General features: G+C 33.1%; 1 long non-coding RNA gene across 1 annotated transcript; it reads left to right on the top strand.

Moving 5' to 3' along the window:
• The first annotated feature begins 1,543 nt into the window (after positions 1-1,543).
• Positions 1,544-7,095, top strand: LOC127160090 (uncharacterized). Its single transcript, XR_007826646.1, has 3 exons — positions 1,544-1,603; positions 5,360-5,422; positions 6,236-7,095. It is a non-coding gene; the product is annotated as an uncharacterized LOC127160090 (long non-coding RNA).
• Positions 7,096-7,407: the final 312 nt, after the last annotated feature.

The following is a 7,407-nucleotide window of genomic DNA, read 5'->3' as shown; positions in this document are numbered from 1 at the left end:
GTTTCACCAAAAAAATTGAGTAGATCATAGTAAAAGTTTTTACAGTGAGTGCTGTCTGTTTAAAGAATTTATTTTTTTCATCTTTTATCATAAGAAAGTTATGAAGAATTTTGTGTGAAACCTCTTGTAGTGACCAAAGCATGATTTCTTAGTCACTTGTTTGGACGCCCTTACAGTGAATTCAATAGTGCTCCAATGATGAGATGGTTTGATACGATGATGACTTAGTTTATTCTCAAGAAGAAGAAGAAAGAAAGAAGAAAAAAAAAATGTATATATATATATATATATTAAACAATTAGTATTGGCGTTACCCACAAACAAAACTTTAAGCATCAGTTGAAAAGTTGTAAAAAGATTTGTAAAGTTGTAAAGTTGGAAGATATTCTCTGACCCATCTTTTCCAGAAAATATCTGAAAGATATTGTACCTGTTTCCATCTACGTCTAGTGTATAAATCAGTTTCCTTGAACAACCCTGGAGGTATCATGGGCTGGCCCTTTAAAAGCAAAATGTGATTTGGGGTTAGGGGTTCGAGATCACTAGGATTGTCCGACATTGTTGTCAGTGGACGACTATTAATGATGGCCTCTACCTCACATATAAAGATATGAAGAGATTCCTCATCTAAAGTTTGTTCTTTTACAACTGCAATCAAGGTTTGTTTTACTTGTTTGATTAGTCTTTCCCATATTCCTCCATTTTACTCCCTTTTGTGGTAGTGCGACTTCTATTTTGTTGTCTCGATTCCATTCTTTGATTGCTTTTTTTGGTTCATTTTCTGCTGCAGTGAAATTAGTTCCATTATCAGATCTTATTTTTTGTACCTGTCCTCATCTACAAATAAATCTTCAGATTGCATTGATACATGAATCAGTGTCCAGTGAATTGGCTATTTCTAAATGAATTGCTCTTGTTGTAAAACATGTAAAAATAACACCATACCTTTTGACCTCATTACGTCCTCTCTTTACTATTATTGGGCCAAGGTAGTCTGCTCCAACATATGTAAATGGAGGCAGGTCTGGGGTTACTCTTTCTTTTGGAAAGTCTGCCATCTTTTGTTCCCCAAAGTTAGAATGCAAACGTCTGCAAAAACACACTCTAAACAAATTTTCCTAGCCAGTGCATTAGCAGCAGGAATCCAATATCTTTGCCTTAATTTGGACAGCATGTGATTCCTTCCACAGTGCCCCAGTTGTTCATGAATGTTGCTGAGAAAAAAGTACTATATATCTGGATAATGTGGAAAGTTCCTGATAAGAGCTTGGGTTTGAACAGCCTTAAAGAAGTTGTGTACACTCTCTCTCTCTCTCACTCTGTGTGTGTGTGTGTGTGTGTGTGTGTGTGTGCAGTTTGAGTCACAAAAATATAAAATAATTTCACTTAATTTAATAAGACACTATAGAGCTGTTACCAGTCAAATGAAATCGGTGTTAATAGAACCGATCTTTCCACTGCAGAAAAAACATGCAAAGATGCATTTACACATGTTTAATGAAGCTAAAATGTACCATGAAAGCCTACTCAGAGCCCACTGATTAAACTCACGGATTCGGATTCGCGGATATGATGGAAGAAGGCCAAACGCTCCTGTCTTGTGGTGAGTGACAAACTGGAAACAACACCAACAGTAGTAGTTGCAGCAGTTTAGGCCTTCAGGTTGAGCCAGGATTAAATCATACCTCAATTAGGACATATCTTTTATAAACGTGCCTTAGCAAAAACGTTACACCTTGATACAAGTTTTAAGATATGCCAGTGCAAGTTTCTTTCATTTAAAATTAAGTTGACCAGATTTTTAAAAATGAAAACCGGGGACATTTCCTAGTTCAGTGGTCAAAATATCACTGAAATCTCACTTGTGATTATCTACGAATTAACAAACGGCGACAATATTTTTTTATTTATTTTTTTTTTAATTGTTGTGGGTTCCTTATGTTAATATCTTAATTGATAAATACAGTGATGTTTTTTTTTTTTTTTTTGTTTGTTTGTTTGTTTTTTTTTTTTTTAAATACAATAGTCAATAGTAAGTATTGCAAATAGCAAACATAAAAACAGTAGTATTATAACAAAATTATGGCTTTTGAAAAACATTACAATTAAAATAAAACAATAAATATGAGAACATATGATAAATACAACTTTATTTAATAAATGTTATTTTCAAACTATTTTTATCATTTTCACAACTGTAAGTACAATAATTATAACTTTTAAAATTTTAAGTTTGGAAATAGATCTTTTTTTTTTTTTTTTTTTTTTTTTTTTTAAAGTCCCTAATCAGGCTTATTGTTTAACATTTTCCACAAAGTATGTGCTTTCTGCAAATGTAATTGAGTGAGTGTACTTATTTATTTAGTGTTTAATGTGAGTTTGAATATTATATTGCTTGACATTTATAGCCATATACTGAAAGCAACAATAGATAATTTACCTCAGATCTTGAAAATAAATTTTTTTTGTTTTTTTTTTTTTTTTTTACAATAGTCAATAGTAAGTATTGCAAATAGCAAACATAAAAACAGTAGTATTATAACAAAATTATGGCTTTTGAAAAACATTACAATTAAAATAAAACAATAAATATGGAGAAAGTGTTTTTTCACCAGCTGCAGAGATTTCTGAATGACAATAAGATTTTTTTTTTTTTCCAATCAGGTTTTAGAAAGTTTCACTCTACAGAGACAGCACTTGTAAAAGTTTTAAATGATGTTTTAATGGCCACTGATTCAGGTGACTCTGTTGTACTGGTACTATTAGATTTAAGTGCGGCATTTGATACAGTTGACCATGAGGTCTTGCTTGCTCGGCTAGAGCAAGTTGTGGGCATCAGAGGAACTGCATTAAGTTGGTTTCAGTCATATCTTAAAAATAGAAGCTTCTCAATCAATATTGGGCAATACTATTCATGGATGGTCCCCCTGACTTGTGGGGTCCCCCAAGGCTCTGTTTTGGCCCCATTATTGTTTTCTTTATATATGCTTCCTTTAGCCTCTTTTTTAAAAGCATGGCCTGTACTATCACTGCTATGTCGACGATACTCAACTTTATTCCCCTTGAAGCACAAAAATGGTATAGACTCCCTCTGTGCCTGTATTTCTGATGTCAAAGCCTGGATGTCTTTGAATTTCTTAAATCTTAATGAGAGTAAAACAGAGATCATTGTGTTTGGCTCTTCTGATGTCCCAAACATTTCTCATGTAAATTCTACTGTTTTATCTTCTTCAGTTAAATCATGTGTAAAAACTTGGGCGTCTTATTTGATAGTGCACTTAAATTTGATAGGCAAATAAATTTAGTTGTCAAATCAGGTTTTTACCAATTAAGAGAATTTTTTTTTTTCCACTTTTGAAAATGCAATTCATGCTTTTATTTCTTCTAGAATTGACTATTGTAATTCCCTATATCTGGGAATTAACAGTTCTTCAATATCTAGATTACAAATGGTCCAAAATGCAGCCGCACGTCTTTTAACAGGTGTTTGTAAATACAAACATATTACTACTGTGTTAATGTCTTTACACTGGCTCCCAGTATGCTTTAGAATTGATTTTAAAGTGCTTCTGTTTGTTTTTAAATGTTTAAATGGCCTTGCTCCCTCCTTGTTGCATGAATATCATCCGGAAAGAACTCTTAGGTCTGCCAACCAGAGTTTAACTGTTCCAAAGTCAAAATTAAAATCTAGGGGTGATCAAGCTTTTGCTAAAACCGCACCTAAACTTTGGAACACGTTACTGATCCATATTAGAACTGCACCGACATTACATATTTTTAAATCAAAGTTAAAAACATATCTATTCAACATAGCATATGACTTGTGATGTTGTTTGTTGTCTGTTGTTTGCTTGGTCTGTATATTTTTGTAAGTCTTTTAGAACATTGTACAGCACATTGGTCAACTGTAGTTGTTTTTAATTGTGCTCTATAAATAAATTGAGACTTGGGACTTTAATTAAAATAGATTTAACTTCATCCTTCATAAAGCAAAATATATTTAAAAATGTATTTCAGGGTCATAAACTTTTATTTTTTTACTGTAATAGTATGTGTTTTTTTGGTAACGTATATTGTGTTCCTTATTTTTAATTCAAATGTGTATGTTCACACCTGTTGTAGAAAAAAGTGGTGAATGTGAATGTATTTTCTTGGATTTAAATATATGGAGGGCTATTTATATATTATAATTCAAAATTGCTTTATTGGCAAAAATATTAATAATTTTTTTTTAAATTTGTTAGGCTAGTAGGTTTTGCTGTGGTATTGAAATTGGAATCGAGAACTGCACAATGTAATTGGTATGTAAAATTGTGGTGTCATATAAGCTTATTTATTAAAATAAAAGATAACATAAGTCAAAAACAATGATAACAGCACCTATTTAAAAAAAAAATTTGTGGCAGGGCCTATTTGAACCACTGGCCGGACCGGGCCAGTAGAAAAAAAAATCCTTAGCGTTGAGCCCTGCTGGTTGCATTAAAGGAACACTCCACTTTTTTTGAAAATAGGCTCATTGTCCAACTCCCCTAGAGTTAAACAGTTGAGTTTTACCGTTTTTGAATCCATTCAGCCGATCTCCGGGTCTGGCGGTAGCACTTTTAGCATAGCTTAGCATAGATCATTGAATCTGATTAGACTGATAGCATCTCACTCAAAAATGACCATATATAATGACAATATTTTTCCCATTTAAAACTTGACTCTTCTGTAGTTACATCGTGTACTAAGAGTAATGGAAAATGAAAAGTTGTGATTTTCTAGGCTGATATGGCTAGGAACTATCATTCCGGCGTAATAATCAAGGAACTGTGCAGCAGGCGCAATGATATTATGCAGCGCCTGAAAGTGACCGGCACTAAGTTGATGCAGAGTTGCAGCCGGCTACGTAATATATCATTGCGCCTGCTGCACCCATGGTGTGAAAGCAAAGTTCCTTGATTATTACGTCGAAATGAGTCATTTTTCATCCGTCTTTGTACACGATGTAACTACAGAAGAGTCAAGTTTTAAATAGGAGAAATATCGAAACTCTTTGGTCATTTTTGAGCAAGATGCTAACGGTCTAATCGGATTCAATGATCTGTGCTAAGCTATGCTAAAAGTGCTACCACCAAACCCGGAGATCGGCTGAATGAATTCAAAAACGGTAAAACTCAACTGTTTAACTCTAAGGAAGTTGGAAAATGAGCCTATTTTCAAAAAAAGTGGAGTGTTCCTTTAAAGATGTGAACGTGTTATTTGTGTATATGTCTAATTGGAATATTTAAAATCATGATTGTAACATCACAGTCAATTGTATACACTTCCTTTGTGTTTATTTATTTATTTATTTTTTTTTTTTTTTTTGTTTTTATAGGAATTACACACTGGCCCATTCCACTGTCCTTCCTGTGTGTTTGGCTTTTTCAGAACCTGCATGGTAGGTCTTCTTGAATAACTGACAGTACCATTGTATGTATTTCATCAAAATGCAAAAGTGTTTACTGTTGTTCATCAGTTCATCAATGTTTGATTGGTTTTACTACATCTGTGTTTCCATATGTGTTTTTTGTTCAAACCCATTTTTTTTTTTTTTTTTTTTTTTTTTTTTTTTTTTTAAAGGGACAGCTCACCCAAAAATCAAAATTCAGTCAATTACACACATGCAACACATGGCTCCTAGAAAATTTTGCACATACTTTTCTTTCTGAGGTGAATATATGTTGTTTTCTGGCTGTCAAAGCAAGTTCTTGCATTGTCATAAATACATGAGTAATATTTTTGAGTTTTCAGACAGTCATGTTTTGTGTAGTGTTTTAAACCTTAAAACATTTACAATCTTGATTGTAAATCCTGGGTGAGCCGGAATGAAGTGTTGAACAAATACATTCTCATAAACGCAGTCCTCCACACCAGACCAACAGAATTTTTGCCAAATAAAAAAAAAAATTTTTTTTTTTTTTTTTTTTTTTCTCTCCCATTTTTTTTTTTTTTTTTAATTCCCTCTTTTGTGGTATCAAAAAGAAAGGCCATATGGCATGAGAGTAAATAATGACTGAATTCTCATTTTTGTGTGAACTTTAGTTTACTTTAGCTTCGTCTTTGTGAGATTTGTCAGAAACTGTTTTAAATTGAAAAAAAAAAAAAAAAAAAAAAATAAATCAATTGTACACCACTATTTTTGGACACCATGGATATGTTTGTGATTCATATCTTTTTTTTTTTTTTTTTTTTTTTTCATTTATTTATTTAGGACAAGTCTGATGAGTTTGGAGATGTTGCCGTGGCCCTCCTTACAGACAATGGCACAAATCCAGTTCATTACCAACCTGTGAAAGTCTCATGTCATCATGGAGATATGACTCAAGTTGTTAGGTCTAAATACAACACAATTACAAAAGAGACTAATAAATATTGTTTAATTGTACTTCATAGTTGTCAAATACACAATAAAATAACTAGTTAAGATGATCCATTAAGTAATAACAATAATGTAATATAAAATGACAAATAATTATAATGGAATATATAATGTTAACATGAAAATAACTAGTAATTATAATGTTATACAATAAATACAATATAAATTAACAAAATAATCAGAAAAACCCACAATATAATGAATAAAGAAAATAATAATAAATGCTAGTAATAACAAATAATAAACTCAGATTTGGTAGTCTTCGCATCACAGCTTCTCTTATCACAGAGCTTGATGAAGCACATCGGTGGGTGATGGAATGGACTCTGTAGTCAACAACTTGTGGGTTTGCTGTCTTGGATGGCTATCCACTAGCGTTGGGTGGTGAGTGTTGTCCCATCACACCATATCTATGGGAATGACCCACGGCGTCAGGTGGTGTGACACGCTCACTGACCCATCGCTCACCTGAAGCACTCTTACCATAGCGAGACGCTGCTTTATTTCTTGCACTGACAGTGACAGATCAATAGTGAGGCATCGCTCGGTGGGTGACGGATGGTGTCAAAGACGGCTTCTCATGAGATTGTTGACTACAAAAATAATAAGAATATATTTGCAAATAAGAACCTAAGTGATGCGATGACTACCAGTCAGGGTACAGAAGGTGATCCGTCCTTGATAGAATTGAATACGACTTTGGCATGATGGGGACAGACTTTAACAGACTTTAGCTCTTTTCTTGTGATCATTTCATCGTGGAACTGTTGTACCACTGTACACTGAGGAAAAGGTAAGCAAAAATGGCTTGATTTGTAGTTTTTACACATTTAATGTTGTTTCAGTTTTTATGCTGTAGTGTTATATTTTTAAACATTTAATACTTTTCTGCTTATTATGTTTGTAACTTAGCATCTTGTTGCTGCGGCGCAGCAATGACAGGATTTGTAAAAACTGAGGTAAATGTTGAACTTTGCTCTTGTGATGCGGCGCAGCAACTAGTT

This window comes from Labeo rohita, unplaced genomic scaffold (assembly GCF_022985175.1).
Source record: "Labeo rohita strain BAU-BD-2019 unplaced genomic scaffold, IGBB_LRoh.1.0 scaffold_287, whole genome shotgun sequence".
Classification (NCBI taxonomy): Eukaryota; Metazoa; Chordata; class Actinopteri; order Cypriniformes; family Cyprinidae; genus Labeo; species Labeo rohita.
The sequence above is the reverse complement of the archived record's forward strand: the minus strand, read 5'-3'. Positions and strand labels throughout refer to the sequence as shown.